Below are 17356 nucleotides of genomic sequence, written 5' to 3' on the forward strand. Positions count from 1 at the left end.
CTAGATCTGCATGCTGTGAAATCTGATCTGAAAAATGGAGGTAATATTGATGATGGTTAATAATTATTAAGCACTTACTTTGTGCCATGCACCATTCTTCTAAACCCTTTCTACCCAGCCACTCGTTTATTTACTTATTCAACAAATATTTATTAGGCATTTAATATGTATATAAATAGGCAAAACAGAAGAATAAATCCCTGCCTTCCAGAGCTTACATTCTGGTAAAGGGAGACAGGACATTTACCATAACTATAATGAACAGGTAAATTGCATTGTATATTAGGAAGTGATGGACCAAAGGAAGGAAAAGGGAGTACCTGAAGGCAGGGATGAGTTGTACATAGTTGGTCCAGGTAGGCCTTACTGAGGAAGTGACATCAGAGTGGGGATGGAGTGGTAAGGAAGGGATCTTTGTGGTTATCTGGGGACCAGTGTTCCAGGTAGAGGGAACAGCCAGTGCAAAGATTCTGCATTAAGAACAGCCTGGGAGCTCTAGAACCAAGGAGCCCCATGGCTGGAGTAGAGGCACCAGGGAGTTAAGGTGGAGTTAAGGCCAGAGATGTAAGTGTTGGCAGAAGGTTGGCAGAAGCCATGAAAGTCTTAGGGAGCTACTGTAAGGGTTTGGCTTTCTCTCTAGCCAACTGGGAGGCACTGGAGGATTTGACTTAATGTGACTTATGTTTTACAGAATTTCGCTGATTGCTGTGTTGAGAATAGAATGTAGGGTGCAACGCAGAAGGAGAGAGACTAGTGGGGTGTCTACTGCAATGATCCTAGCGAGAGATGATGATAGATCAGCAGAGGGGGTGAGAAAGGCTTAGATATATTTTAAATGTAAAGTCAATAGGACTTCTTGGATCTGTGGTTGGAAAGAGGGGAATTAAAAATGAACAGAAGTTTTCAGCCTGAGCATCTGAAGAACAGAGTTTCCCTTAGCCAAGATAGAGAATGCTAGTGAGTGGGCTTTTGGAGGAGAACAGAGGTCATTTTGGGACATGTGGTGTTTACTGGAGTGGGAAGTTGGATATGTGAGCCTGGAGTTCAGGGGAGAAAGCCGGTTGGAGGTATAAATTTAGAGGTTGTTGGCACATAGATGGTAATTAAAACCTTGAGCTTGCATGAGCTCACCCAGGGAGTGTGCATAGCTAGAGGGTGGACTGAGGACAGGGCCTTGGGGTCTCCCACATCCTGGGTCTGGGAGAAGATGGGGAACCCCCCAGAAGAAAGAGAAGGAACAGTTAGAGAAGAAGGCCAAAGCCTGGAGTGTGTCATCCCAGAAGCCAAGGAAGGGAGACTGTCAAGGAGGCGGCAAGGATCCCCTGTGTCAAATGTCACTGGTGGTGCAGACAGGCTCAAGACCCAGAAGTGGCCTTTGGGTTTAGCCATGTGGAGATCATTGATGACCTTGACAAGAACCCCCTTCTGTGGAGTAAAGGGCAGGCCAGCCTAGTTTGAGTGTGTTTAAGAGAAAATAGTAGAGGAATTGGACACAATGAATCTATCAACACGAGAATAAGCAGAGAGAGGCAAAGCAAGGCTCTAGGAGAAAAAGGGGAGTACTGTTGGAACAACGCCTTTGGATAGTCTAAACGGGGTAAGAATACAGTCACTTTAGGTCACTGAAGGGCTGGCTTTTGTCATAGATTTCTAGGGCTGCCCCATGAAGTACACAAACTGTGTGGCTTAAACAATGGAAATTTACTGCCTCACAGTCCCTGAGGCTAGAAATCAAGGTCAAGGAGTTGGCAGGGTTGGTTCCCCCTAAGGTCTGTGAAGGAGAATGTGTTCCCTACCTGGTGGTTTGCTGGAAATCTTTGTCATTTCTTGGCTTGCAGGCATATCACCCTGTCTGTGCCTTCTTGTTCAAATGGTGTTCTTCCTGTGTGCATGACTGTGAACAAATTTCCCCTTTGTATAAGGACACTAGTGGTATTGAATTAGGGGCCCACCCTACTCCAGAATGACCTCATCTTAACTAATTACATTGGCAACAACGCTATTTCTGAATCAGGGCACGTTCTGAGGTGCTGGGGGTTAAGATGTCAACATACAAATTTTTAGAGGGCACAATTCAACACATAATAGCTTTAGATAGGGGAGGGACAATATATCTTTAGTAATAGGAGAGAAGGTAGGGTACTTGTTTGAAAATGCTGGCAGGTTTGTAGATAAATTCGTGAAAGTCTGCCAAAGTGACCTTCTGATTGCTTCCATTTTTTCAGAGATGTGGAAAGCAAGGTCGTTAGCTCAGAGTGCTGGCAAAGGCAGATTGAGGAGAGGGGATATTGTGAAGTTGTTTCCAGAGGGGTGAGAGTGAAGGGTCTAAGGGAATAAGAGCACGACAGTTGGGCAGTTTGTGGGCACACCTGTGGTTCTTGGTCCTCTATCTAAAACTGGGCGGTGGGTGTGGTGTTGGTTTTTTCTCACGCTAGCTCCACTCAGCCGCATGGGGGCAGCAGGGAGTCTGGGGAGGGTTGGGGTTTACTAGAGCTATGGTTTTGCAAAGCGAGTTCTGTGTGTGTGTGATGGAGGGGCGGTTGGGGGAAGGGAGAAAGTTGTTGAGAGTAAAGCTGAGGAAGTTGTACTGATATACTGGAAGTAAAACTGGGTAAGAGGGAAGAGAGGACCCTACATGCAGATACTATGATCAATCCATTGTACAGATGAGGAAAGTGATGTATAGAGAAGTGAAGTGTTTTCGGGGGTTCAGTCAGTAGCAGAATCGGAATCCACACTCAGCGGTGCGGCTCAGAGCACATGTTCCCAGAGGCAGGACCAGAAAGGTGGGAGGAAAGAAGCAAAACAGAGGAGGCATCAGAGTAGTTTGGGGACTGTTCTTTCCACTGACTCAGCTCACAATCACTCGTAACCATAACTTCCTGATCCCTCTCACACAACATTCCATGATTCCGGTGGTTTCCTCTCTTGGGAAAAGGGTTTTTTTTTCCTTTATTCTGACAGATATTCTCTTTTATTTAGGATAGATACCTGTTTCTCTACTAACCTCCCATCCTCACTTCCTTTCTTCTCTTAAATATATATATGATGTTTCATTGTTCCCCAAGTACTTTTATATATTCATTTTCACACTTTATCCATGGCCATCCTACGATGGCAGTTATTGTTATTCCTATTTCCAAGATAAGAAAATGAGGTTTAGAATAGTAAAGAGATAAACCCAGCATCCAGTTAAGAGTAACCTGAGCTTCAAATCTAAACCTTCGATTTTTTAAAATTTCTTATTCACGTATTTTTTAAAAGTAGGCTCCATGCCCAGTGTGGAGTCCAATGCTGGGCTTGAACTCACAACCCTAAAATCTAGACCTGAGCTGAGATCAAGAGTCAGATGCTTAACTGACTGAAGTACCCAGGTGCCCCTCTAAACCTTTAATTTTAAATTCAATACTCTTTCTGTTTCCTAAGATACTTTCTTTAAAAATAGTGTTTTGCTAATTTTGAAGTAGGATGAATAGGAAAGCAGGTGTATTGCTGTTGCTGGAGAAGTTCAGGAACCTAGATTAGCAATCCTCTGGGATTCTGTAGCATATATTCAAGCAATAATTGTTGTGTCAGAGCAAACGACCCCTCACATGCTTTCCACCCTTACTGTGGGTAAGTCAGGGAACAGATGTCTATGTTACTAGAAGACAGTCTGGTTAAATGGTTTAGTTATGAAATACACAATTGTTCACATCATACATTGTATAGTAGGTGAAGTTGTCTTATTTGTTCTTGAGGTATTCTTTCTGTACCAACAAAAATGCCTCTGAAATATTTGGTAAAGATCCTCAGTAAAATTTATTCATTCAAATATTCAGTCATCCATTCATCAAATGATTATAGAGTCCTTGCTATGAATTTGGAATTGTGCTAGGTGTTGGATCCTTGCCCTAGGAGGTTCGTAATCCATCAGGTAGTACCGACCTGCAAACAAACAAAAATTCTATCAGTGAGGCGAGGGGAAAGGGACTAACTGCTAAGGAGCACAGACGTGGGGTTCACTGTCTGGGCAGGGGAAGGAGGACTTCAAGTTGGAGGTGACCTTGCAGCTTCTAGAGGAGTTTTCTAGACTGCACAGGGGAATGCTTGCACAGCCCGCACAGCTCCCTCCACTTCCCTCCCTGAGACAGGTCCTGGCATGGCATCCACACCTGTAATGACAAGACACCTGCCATGCTAATACTTTCAGACAACCGAAGAGCAGAATGATTTCTTTGGCTCTGAGCAGCCATGGAATTCAAGAGGCAGACATGCTGTGACCAACATGATTATGAGCAGGAAGGAGGGCACAAGCAGGCAGAACTGAGGGTTCCTCTGAGCTTCTTGAATGACTCCATTACTCCACCCAGGCTTGTGGTCAACCTTCAGTTCCTTTAACCAAGAGACAAACACCAAAGTCTTCCTGTTTCAGAGGGAAATACAGAGGACTGGTATGGAGGAGGCTTAGCCCATGACCTACTGCCTGATGGATGGTTGGCCCACCACTTCTTCTTCCTGAGCCATACTTCATCAATTATGCAGCTGAGATTGCTAGTTATAATCGGTTTATGAATGAATTTTTTTCTTTATATGATTTTACTGTACTTTCCATATTTTCTACAATGAGAATGTCTAAACTCACTTTAAAATGTTTATGTATTCATCAACCTTAAAAAAATGTGAAAACGAAGGAGTTGAAAATTCCTTCAAAATATGAATTTCAAGAAAGAATAGAGACAGAGAAAATAAGCAGAGAGTTATGGCCTTTGGTAACAGTAATACATTCCCTTAACAATGTTCTTTCATAGCAGCTTTTATTCAAGTGCCAAGGTTTGTGTAAAACACTTTACACTTTGCATACATCTTTTAAAATGTATCCTAGATATTTGCATGTAGAGATAGATACAACACATATCTATGTAAGTGTCTCTGTGGATGTCTGTATAGATAGTACAGATACAGATAGATATGTAGGTAGATATTGTTATATCCCCAGAATAAGGGGGAGCAATAGAATGAAGTGCTTCATGTCTTTCTGATGGTGGGTTAAGTTCTGTCTATATATCTCTCATCTGTCGCTGAACCCAGTGCTAGTACAATTCAGAAAGACATACTTACTCTTCATGTGGGCATCAGCAATGTAATTCCCCAGGTCTAGAGGGTCTCAAGACCCACTGCTAGTGTTGTCCATCATCATCTTCTCCTTTGACTGAGCCAAGCAGCAAGCTGCATGGGCCAGTGCCCTTAGAACAGGCAGTGCCTCTGTGTGCTAGAGCAGCAAGGTGGGGCAGCCCCTGTGATATCCAGGAGTCGCTGGCAGCCCCCACATCCAGCAGTCTGGCCACAGACGTGACTCATTGCCTAGAGCACATCCCACTCTCCCATCACAGGGCTAGAATCCGATTTTGATAAGGAAAAGGCATTCAGGTGGCCTTAAAAGCAATCTCTAATAGAAACTGGGCATGTTACCAAGAATTGCTGAAGATTTAAGGAAAACAAACATTGTATAAGAAAGGAACAAAACTGAACAAACAGAAAAATTAATACCCTGGGACAGAGAAAATAGAATAAATAAAAATGGAGAAAATGTAATTACAACTTACACTTACAAAACAAGAATGGAATGTTCTGGAAAAATACCAACGAGGGACCTTAGAATAGAAAAATGCTTGTTAAAGAAAAAGTCAATAAATGAGGTGTCAGAGCACATTTCTCTTTGCATTAGTGAAGAGAAAGTGAGTGTGTTGTGAGCTGTCCCTGAGCAATCCCACCAGCTCTTAGAGCAGATGGATCAAGAGATAAAACATGTAGAGAAAGTTCTGATTACTTGGAGGAAAGAGTCAGAAGTCCAATATCTCTGTGATGAAGTTCAAGATGGAGGGAATCGAGCAAATAGATGAGAGAAAATCAGAGATTTCATAGGAGAAAATAACCCAGTGCTGGAGAAAAATACATGTTTAGATTGAAAGGACACTCCAGGCTTTTGAGGAGAGTGAAAAAAAAAAAAAAAGCCAACCCTAGACACATCTTAGTGAAATTTGGGGAAGTGAAAGGGAAAAAAAACCAAACACAATCTAAAAGCTTTCAGATAAAAAACAGATGACCTGTGAAGAAGAAAGAATCAGATCAACAACAATTGTGTGATTGTCGATAATGACTACAAGAAGTAGTGGGATAATATCTTATGTTAGGAAAGAAAATGATTTTGAGCCCAGAATTCTATACTAACCCAGATGATCATTAAAATGTAAGGTCAAAGTACAGTATGTATGCTGTACATACAAAGTCTGTACAGCAGCTCTCACTCTAAGAATTTCTGAAAGCTTTAGTTTAGCAAAAAGGAAAAAAAGAACATGAAAGAGAATTGTTGCAGAAAGAAACAAAGACAATTTAAAAATTAATCTTACTCATTGTTGACTATGAAGAAAAATCAGTATTATGCTAGATCTCAAATCCAAAATGATCCATATATATAACATGGAGGAAGAAGAGGTTAATGTTTTTGTTAAAAACGGGGAAATACAGATACAGCTCAATTTGAGATTATAGAAAAAGAGATTTATTGTATAGCCTGGACTGCAGCTCTAGTGTGCATTTCAGAGTTTGAAAGGAAAGTCAGCAAGTTACGTATGAAAGAAGAAAAAAAGACTCTGCCGTCAGAACGGAAATAGCAGTCTTAACTGACACCTGGACCACCGAGTAACTCCTTAATTTCCCTCTAACACCTACTGGTTGGCTGTTTAAGTGAGGATGGAGCTGTGATGCTCAAGCTTTGCCGCACCTTCAAATCAGCTGGGCAGTGCTTATGACTCTCAGTAGCAGCGCCCCCCTCCTTCCCCCGACATTAGTGAGAGCAGAACCTCTGGGGAGGAATTCAGACACCAGTAGTTTTTAAAACTCCCCAGGATGAGGCACCTGGGTGGCTCAGTCAGTTAAGTGTCTACCTTAGGCTCAGGTCATGATTCCAGGATCCCAGGATCAAGCCTTACATCGGGCTCCCTGCTCAAGTGGGGAGTCTGCTTCTCTCTCTGGTCCTACCCAACCCCCCGAACTCATTTGCCCTCTCTCTCTCTGCTCTGTCTCTCTCAAATAAATAAATAAAATCTTCAAAAAGAAATAAAACTCCGCAGGTGATTCCAGCATGAGCTTGCTAGGTTCTTGCATCCTTATGACGTCCATCTTGTGCATCTTCATGCTGGGGGCATTGACATGGACAAACTCTATGGGTCCTGCCAGAGTTGAGAAGCTCTGATTGTAAAGGCCAGTTCAGAAAGAAGAGAATGCATTTACTTCCTTCTAGAATTTATCACATGGGACCCATATGAGTACAGAGCTCACCCCTTCCCAGTCGTCAGAGCTGGCACCCATGTTGCTGCTCTCTCTGCATTGTTGTAGCCAAACCTGTCCCTCTTCTATTCTTGTTAGGTGTCTGCCCACAACTTCAGGGAAAAAAGCCTATCAAGACCTTCTTGACCTATAATCATGATTAACACCCTTGCTCGCCACTGCTGCGGGTCCCAACACCAAGCCTGGTCTAGCCTGAAATACCTTCTCGCCTCCTCCCTGACTGTTCAGGACACACTCAGCTTCTCTAGCAAGATACTGCTTCTCTCAACTCACTGTCTTGGCTCCTAGGTAGATGCCAACTTTCTATTTGCCATTTCTTTTTAATATCCTCCAAACGTTTGTTTAATTGTAAGTCCAATATTATGAAGAAGCATTTAAGCCAGCAGTCTTTGTTTTTTGTTTTTTTTTGGGGGGGGAGAGTTGTTTGTTTTTTAAGTAATTTTTGTGCCCAACCTGGGGCTTTAACTCATGACCCCAAGATCAAGAGTTGCATGCTCTCTTGACTGAGCCAGCCAGGTGCCCCAAGTGTGCAGTCTTTGAATGCATTCCCACCATAACCCACCAGAGTGTAGGTTAGCCATCTGGATGTCTTGTCTTTGACATGGTGAAATCCAAATGCCTGTGCATGACATCCATACAGTCATCAACCTAGCACTCATCCACCTCATGAAAAGCCACTTTTTCTGCCTTCTGGTTAAATTAATTTTCCAGTCATGTCTCCAAGGCTCAAAGCCTTCCTGGCTGGGAGAGCATGCTACACACACCAGCTCTCACCTTCTTTGTGAAGCACTCTTGGACGCCACAGTCAGAACTGAGTTCATCTGCCTTTGTGCTCCCTACTACCGTTTTCTTCTCTCCACGATGGAAGTCATCACTGGGTATTATAATTGCATTTCTTGCATATCAGTTCCTCTTGCTAGACCACAAGGAACTGCGAAACAGTACTGCTCTCTGCCTTCACCCATGACTACCACCGTGCCTAAGATTTAATACTTATCAGATGAATGAAGGAATCAATGAGTGAATGAATGACTCTAGACCGTAATTCACCTGGCAAAACAAAGATCTTGAGCTTGGTCAAAAATCAGGATTAACATGAGAGTTTGTTGAAATGCTTATTCCCAGGCTTCAGCCTGTAAAGGTTTTGATTGGGACCAGGGTAAGACCTGGCAATCTACATTTTCAAAAGCCTCCATGGATGAGTCAGATTCATCAGATTTGGGGACTTGCCAGAGCTTTGGGGATTTTTCTTGGGAAATGATGTGCTTTTGCCATTTCTCAGTGCACACAGTCCAGAGCACCAAGGTTGGTGGTGGGTCTATTTGGCCTCTCCCTTCCCAGGAGGGCCCAAGCGGCCAGCTGCCCCTCCAACATGCCCACCCCAAATGAAGAAGAGTCTTTACAGCTTAAAACTTCCTACAGCCGGGATGCCTGGGTGGCTCAGTCGGTTAAGCAGCTGCCTTCGGCTCAGGTCATGATCCTAGCATCCTGGGATCGAGTCCCACATTGGGCTCCCTGCTCGGCGGGGAGCCTGCTTCTCCCTCTGCCTCTGCCTGCCTTTCTGTCTGCCTGTGCTCGCTCTCTCTCCCTCTCTCTCTGACAAATAAATAAAATCTTAAAAAAAAAAAAAAAACTTCCTATAGTCTGTGCCCTGACCAAGGCAGACCTGTGCCCATGCAGATGCCCACAGTCTCGGAGCCCACCCTGATAGAAGATTTGCATTTTGACTAACTTCTAATCGAAGAGGATCTGAGGAAAATAGAGCAACACTTTGCTCTCAGGTCCCGTCATCCTCTTTCTTTCTGACGTGATTGACAGCCTGGGTGTGAGCAGTCTGCTTTTCAACCTCCATCCTCCTCAAAATGAGTATTGATGCTGTGTTTACCTGTAATTAATATTCATTGCGATAAAGGAATTACACTCGTTCACTTTAAATCATATCCTTCTTGCATAAACAGGCTTTTAATAACAGATTTTCCAGGGTGGAAAAAACAAGCCGTCTGCCCCCAGCCTTGTCTGATGCCAGGGAAGCCGCCTCTGCGATTGATAAAGCGGATTTCAATTTGTTACTTGGTGCAGTGGGAGGAGCTGTGGGTGGAAAGTTATCTCCTCAAAGTTCTAGCTCCAGTTCTGCTGTAGCTACTGTGGGTTCTTGGGCAAATTCCTTCCCCCTGGGCTTCCCCTTCATACCTGAAACGTGGATGCACCAGATCAAGTGTTCTCATCTATGGCTGCATATTGGGATCACCTGGGGGTATTACTGAACTAAGCCAACGCCCAGACCATAATCCAGAGGATTTAGAACAAAGTCTCCATGGGCTGGCCCAGTTGGCACTAGTATTTTGTTAGAGGATTCTCAGGTGGAATTCTTTTGATTTGAGGATTTCTGAGCTGCTAACTGCTGCTGCCAAATTTCTAGTTGATTGTGGCTCCCACTCAGGGTCCAGAAGAAAGCTCAGCACTGCCCTGGTGTGCCCTTATGCTAGGGGCTCACGTCTTGGGATTGGCTTACTGGTATTCCCTAGGAGTGGAGAGGAGGGAGTAGTACTGACCAGGCACCTGTTCGGCACCAGGCACATCCAACATCTCATCTGTGGGTCACTGGACATGTCTCAAGTCTACTACGTGCTAGGCATGGGGGATGTTAGTAAGCAAGGCAATTTCTGCCATTATGGACCCGACGATCTAGTAGGGGAGAGAGACTAGAAGGTGATCATTAGCAGTGAATTTCATGAGTTTAAGGATTTGCAGAGGAGAAGTTATCAGAGCATGTGACAGTGATGCCAGGGAATACTGATCAGGTAAACCTACTTTATGAAGCGATGTCTAAGATCTAATGAGGACAAGTAGGTCTTAATTCACTTACTAGGTGGGGAGAAGCACTGGAGTCAGAGATAAGGCAAACATCAGCCTTCCTGATGTACAGATGAGCCAACCGAGGCCCAACCTCTCCAGGAGGTCAAAATCCACCCCCCGGTACTAACTTTTTGGCTGGGAGGAGTATTAGAACCACTGAAAACCACACGGTAGGGCAGAACTGGTCCAAATGACCTTGGCTGCAGTTGGACAGGGAGTAGGAATCAGGCTGGAGTTGTGAAGGAAGGAAGCCACAGGCCCAAGGTGGGCTGTAGGCAGAAAACGCCACTGGCTTGGTTGTGTGGCAGTCCTGGGAAGGAAGCGGCATCATGGTCTTCACACCCATCTTGGACCGAGCAGCATTCTCTGTGAGGCAGGCATGGCAAAAAGGGGGTCCAACAGCTGGGGTATGTGGAAGAAACCAGTAGCAGGTCTCCTCCCCTTAGCATAGAGTCAGGGATGGGATCCCAGACTCCGAGAAAAGCAAGGCAGTGTCCCGCCCATCTGGGTTGGACAAACCCAACAGTGCAGCTTCCTCAGGGAACAAGGTAACACCACATCTGGACAGCCCTCCAAGGCTCAGAGGCTATAGTAATACAGGAGGTCCAAGACAGGATGGTACCACAGGACTCGATGCTGAAGTCCAGAGCTTTGGCCTGAGGACAGGGTCAGTGCTGGAGGCTGTGGGCAGGCTTACCTGAGGACGGGAATCAGGTAGTTCCATGGATGGAGGGAGCAGGCATGCAGAGGTGGGAGGCAGGTGGGACTCGACTGTCCATTCCAGTGGTCTTCGGAGGTTATGTGATTCTCATCTCCCCTGAGAATTTACTTCAGTATGTCTGGGGTAGCGTGTGGGCCCCTGGATTTTTAGGAAGCTCCATGAGCAAGTTTAGCTTACATTTCTGGTTAAGAGTCATGGATTTAGACCCACCCCTTCAGTTTTTCAGATGAAGAAACTGAGGCCTAGATGGAAGAAGTGACGTGCCCAAGGTCATACAACACGTTAGCGATAATAGGACTTAAACCCCGTTTTCTTTATTCTTAGTTCAACTCACCTAAATGTTCAAGATATCCATTACCATCACCAGCAGTCACAACAGCTCCCTACGTGCATACTCCTAAACCTCTCATCTTGCCTGATCTTCACCGTCAGGGTTATTTATGCCCCAGGTAACAGATAAGAGGTTGTGGGACATGAAATAGTTCGCTGGCTCAAGGCCATGTGGCGGGCCTGGGACAAGAACATCTTCTTTCCTAGTCCTGAGATCTTTCTCCTGCTTCAGATTATAAAAGTTGGCTTTTCTCCCAAGAGGCAAGACCTGACTGACCCTTCTCAACCCGGACAGTCTAATGGCCTCCAATCCATTTCCTGCCCACGTCGCCAGCAAGCCCTAATGGAGTGACGCAATAAGGCTAAAGGGGAGTGTGGTAATGAGTGGCCTCGAGGCATAAGTGACATTTGGACAACTGGACAGCTGGCTGCAGTGCATTTGGCACCCCAAGGGTTCCAGCCGCCGGAACTCAAGTGCCAAGTACATCAAACTCAAGTGTCACCAAGGTCTGAGCTCAGCTGCTCCCGTAACATTTGCAAAATGTCCTGCCTGCAGTCCCCCCCTCAAATCCTCCCTTGGCCATTTTCGGGTGCAGATGAGCTGAAGTTACATGCAGCTGATCCCAGACCTGCTGGTTAATTATCTTGGCCTGTAATTAGTGTTTCTTATTCCTCATTCCTTGCCAGCTTCCGCAGTTAATGTATTGTATCCCTGCAGATTCTCCTCTGGGAGGGATCCAAGGCCACGCAATGAACATTTCTGGTGGGGGCCGCCTTTGGGAGATGCTCCATCTGCTGACTCTGCCATCACCCCTGGCATCATCCCTGATCCCTTTCTCTCCCTCACAGTCTCTACCAACTCTTCTGGTCCCTCCTGAACATTTTGGGGCTGGGTCTTTGCCCATCTTCATGTGCTCTGATTTGCTTGGGCCTCATCCTCTCTCACTTGGACTTTTGTAGAGTGCTCTTAATGGGCTTCCTGCCTGGTCCTGCACATATCGCCTATAGCACAGAGGCAGAATAAGCTTCCTAATTTGTCATCAGACTGTATTACTCTATCCAGAGTACAGCCTTTTTAGTTTGGCATCTAATGCCCTGGGCACCATGGTCTGCTTATTTTTCAATCCTCTGTCATGCATGATTTTTTTACCTCACTAATTCAGAACTGCTGTAATTCTCTCTCTCCTCCCTCCCCTGCACATCCGAACACATATGTACATACGTGCACATGCACACACATGCATCCACACTGTTCCATGACCGGGAGGACAGAAGGCGGGGCAGGAAGGGGGTCTGATGGATGGGTGTGGTGCACCCAGGAACCATCACAAGGAAAGGGAGAAGAGACTCATTCTGTGTGGCTCTGGGCGATGGGACTAGAAGCTGAAAGTTCATTGTAATGTACAGAATAATGATCTGGCAGTTGATATTGTTTGAACATGGAGATGGGCTCCCCTGGGGAAACAGTGAGTGTGCCACCTGGAGGACATGGGCAGAGGCTGTCTGGTGGAGATGCTGTTGGTGCAGTTCTGCTCCAGGCACAGTCTGGGAGGCTCTGGCCCTCAGATGTATTCGAATTCCAAGATTCTGTTAACCTCTGATGCAAAATCAACACCAAGTTTTGCTGTTTCCACAAAAGACTTTCTTGTTTGGGAAAATCTCCCACCCGTCTGCACATTTGCGCCCGACTTCTACACGCAGGTGCACATACACTCTGCATACATCCCCACATGGACAATCTCCGTGGCGCCCAGGAGCTTCACCACACCCTGCCTCAAATATCTGCTGGAGGCACATCCTCCCCTCAAGAGGAGCAGGAAAATAATGTGGATAATTGTGGGGATGCCACGTGGACTCCCACTTGTGCCGGGCTGAGCGTGGTGACTGGCGAGAGCCTCCATTCCCTCACCGCGGCTCGTCCCCTGTGTGCTGCTCAGGGGTGTGAGGCAGCCTCGGTGACGTGGCTGCTCATACAAGCTACTTCACTGGAGACATCACCAGAGAGCAGATGTCACTTCTAGCCTAGAAAGGCTGGCAGGTCGGTGGTGGCATGCTCGATGAGAAACATTCACCTGGGTCCCGCTGAGGGGCTTCCTGAGGGAGTTTAGAGGGGAATTTGGGTGCGGTTTGGTTTTCCCTCAGATGTCGACCTGGGAGGGTGTTCAGGTACAACTCCACCCTATCAGGCCTTTCATCGCCTCCAGTGCAGACCACGCGATGGGAAGACACCAGGACTTCTACTCTCATCTCCTCAGAACCCTGAGGAAGTATGGTCCTGGACACCAAGCATCTCAGGAACTAGATACTGAGAAATTTTTGGAAAACAAGCTAATTTTGGGGGACCTGGATGGTTCAGTTGGTTAGGCGTCTGACTCTTGGATTCCGCTCAGGTCGTAATCTCAGGGTCAAGAGACTGAGTTCCGTGTTGGGTTCAGTGCTCAGGACAGAGTCTACTTATCCCTGTCCCTCATCCTCTCCCCCTTCACTATACAAATAAATAAAGTCTTAAAAAAAAAAAAAAAGAAAAGAAAAGAAAACAAGCTACTTTAGTCTTTCAGGATTGGTGTGGTAGAAGGAACACTAGTCTAGTGGTTAACGGCCCTAGTTATAGTCCCTTAACAGTTTTGTGATTTTAGGTAAATCTCTTTCTTCTGGGGGCTCGGTCTCTTTATCTGTGTGTTGGGTGTGGGGAGGGGAATAGGGAATAAACTGATCTCCATTCTTCCTTCCAATGTGAATATACTAGAAGGCTCTGAGTTTCCTATTTCAAAGGTCAGTGAACTTTTTTTGCAGAGTGCCAGATATTTTCGGGTCTGTACACCACATGGTCTCAGTAACACCTCAGCATTGCCGTTATCACATGGGAGGAACAATGAATTAATGAGCTTGGCTTTGTCTCAATAAAACATTATTTACAAAAACGGGTGGCAAGCTGATTTGGTTTGTTGACCCCTGGTTTGTTGACTCTTGTTCTAGTCTATTCTATTTTCCACACAACAGTACTGCCTTCTTCGGTCTGAAGCAAGTGGTGGGATTCTATTCTATTCCAGTAAGTTGACTATTTCATGAAGGGACTTTCCCAAGGCTCTTTCCTCCACCTCTGCACAAGTCAAGTGGTTCCAGCTTACAGTAAGTCTTTCCTTAAATCACCTCAGAGTTCTCTTGAATTCAGAACCCAGAACCATATGGTAAAGAAAGTAATGGAAGTTGGCCATTTTCACTCTGTTAAATAAGTCTAGGTTTTCAAGATTTCTCAAACCGTCACGTGGAAAATTTAGTGAATAACAGAGTTATTGAATCTTTTCAATAATAAGATCTAGAAAGGGGTGCTTGGGTGGCTCTGTGGGTTAAGCCTCTGCCTTTAGCTCAGGTCATGATCTCAGGGTCCTGGGATTGAGCCCTGCATTGGGCTCTCTGCTCGGCAGGGAGCCTGCTTCTTCCTCTCTCTCTGCCTGCCTCTCTGCCTACTTGTGATCTCTGTCTGTCAGATAAATAAATAAAATCTCTTTAAAAAAAAAATGTCTAGAGACAGCATGGTACTGGCACAAAAACAGACACATAGATCAATGGAACAGAATAGAGAGCCCAGAAATGGACCCTCAACTCTATGGTCAACTCATCTTCGACAAAGCAGGAAAGAATGTCCAATGGAAAAAAAGACAGCCTCTTCAATAAATGGTGTTGGGAAAATTGGACAGCCACATGCAGAAAAATGAAATTGGATCATTTCCTTACACCACACACGAAAATAGACTCAAAATGGGTGAAGGATCTCAATGTGAGAAAGGAATCCATCAAAATCCTCGAGGAGAACACAGGCAGCAACCTCTTCGACCTCAGCCACAGCAACATCTTCCTAGGAACATCACCAAAGGCAAGGGAAGCAAGGGCAAAAATGAACTATTGGGATTTTATCAAGATCAAAAGCTTTTGCACAGCAAAGGAAACAGTGAACAAAACCAAAAGACAACTGACAGAATGGGAGAAGATATTTGCAAATGACATATCAGATGAAGGGCTAGTGTCCAAAATCTATAAAGAACTTAGCAAACTCAACACCCAAAGAACAAATAATCCAATCAAGAAATGGGCAGAGGACATGAACAGACATTTCTGCAAAGAAGACATCCAGATGGCCAACAGACACATGAAAAAGTGCTCCATATCACTCGGCATCAGGGAAATATAAATCAAAACCACCATGAGATATCACCTCACACCAGTCAGAATGGCTAAAATGAACAAGTCAGGAAATGACAGATGCTGGCGAGGATGTGGAGAAAGGGGAACCTTCCTACACTGTTGGTGGGAATGCAAGCTGGTGCAACCACTCTGGAAAACAGCATGGAGGTTCCTCAAAATGTTGAAAATAGAACTACCCTATGACCCAGCAATTGCACTGCTGGGTATTTACCCTAAAGATACAAACGTAGTGATCCGAAGGGGCACGTGCACCCGAATGTTTATAGCAGCAATGTCTACAATAGCCAAACTATGGAAAGAACCTAGATGTCCATCTACAGACGAATGGATAAAGAAGATGTGGTATATATACACAATGGAATACTATGCAGCCATCAAAAGAAATGAAATCTTGCCATTTGCGACGACGTGGATGGAACTAGAGGGTATCATGCTTAGCGAAATAAGTCAATCGGAGAAAGACAACTATCATATGATCTCCCTGATATGAGGGAGAGGAGATGCAACATGGGGAGTTGAGGGGGTAGGAGAAGAGTAAATGAAACAAGATGGGATTGGGAGGGAGACAAACCATAAGTGACTCTTAATCTCACAAAACAAACTGAGGGTTGATGGGGGGAGGGGGTTGGGAGAGGGGGGTGGGGTTATGGATATTGGGGAGGGTATGTGCTATGGTGAGTGCTGTGAAGTGTGTAAACCTGGCGATTCGCAGACCTGTACCCCTGGGGATAAAAATATATGTTTATAAAGCTGTAAAAAAAAAAAGAAAAAGAAAAAAGAAAGGATGAATACCCAAGTTTTGTAGCAACATGGACAGGACTGGAAGAGATTATGCTGAGTGAAATAAGTCAAGCAGAGAGAGTCAATTATCATATGGTTTCACTTATTTGTGGAGCATAACAAATAGCATGGAGGACAAGGGGAGATGGAGAGGAGAAGGGAGTTGAGGGAAATTGGAAGGGGAGGTGAACCATGAGAGACTATGGACTCTGAAAAACGATCTGAGAATTTTGAAGGGGTGGGGGGTGGGAGGTTGGGGACACCAGGTGGTGGGTATTGTAGGGGGCACGGATTGCATGGAGCACTGGGTGTGGTGTAAAAATAATGAATACTGTTATGCTGAAAAAATAAAAAATTAATTAAAAAAAAATGTCTAGAGAAACTATCTCAAGAGGTAGACACATTGGTCTCCTCAACTTGGCATCCCATATCCTCTTGATCTAGCATCAGTGGCTTTTACACATCCTCCTATAACCATTACCAGGTATTGTATCAATTTTATCACTTCTAAGCTATGTAACTTAGGAAATCACTCAATCTCTCTGTGCCCTAGTTTTCTCAGTTGAGTGAAATAATTTGTTTAAAGAGTTTTGCACAGCACCTGGCATACAGTAAGCACTTGATAAATACTGTAAATACTGTGCATTCGCTTCTGGTCCTGTGAATATTTTCCATACTTACCTGTCTCTGGGCCTTCCCTGCCTTCATCCTCACACATCTGTTTTCTTCTCATTCCTCAAGATTGAGCTCAAGTCCTGATTGACCAGGAAATGTTTCATAATCTTCCTGCTGAAAAATAACCTCCCCATGTCCCACTGACCTCCCTCAACTGAACCTCCTACTCCTACTTATCATGGTTATTCTCTACTCTGTCATAGTTTGTTGGCACTTGCTACCATAAACACCTTAGAATCAGAAGACATCACGGGTTCATTTCTGGATTCTCTCCATGGTACTGAGACCTGTGCCCCAGTGCACAAAGCATTCTTTGTTAGTGTTGCTTGAGTTAATGAATTAAGTAAATCCCGAAAAGCCTTACTAGTCAGATTCGACTTTCCCTTACATTTTGCGTTCTGTATTTAGTTTCATGAGGATGGGGTCTCCTGTCAGTTTCTAGCAGAAACCTAACAAGGCTCA

The 17356-nt window shown here is 44.9% G+C and overlaps 1 long non-coding RNA gene across 1 annotated transcript; it reads right to left on the minus strand.

The window, feature by feature from the left end:
* Positions 1–3795: 3795 nt before the first annotated feature.
* On the minus strand, positions 3796–17020 carry LOC125092913 (uncharacterized). The gene is made up of 3 exons (XR_007125102.1): positions 16901–17020; positions 10883–11044; positions 3796–3927 (listed from the first exon to the last, which is right to left on the minus strand). It is a non-coding gene; the product is annotated as an uncharacterized LOC125092913 (long non-coding RNA).
* Positions 17021–17356: the final 336 nt, after the last annotated feature.

The sequence above is a fragment of the Lutra lutra genome, chromosome 1, assembly GCF_902655055.1.
Source record: "Lutra lutra chromosome 1, mLutLut1.2, whole genome shotgun sequence".
NCBI lineage: Eukaryota > Metazoa > Chordata > Mammalia > Carnivora > Mustelidae > Lutra > Lutra lutra.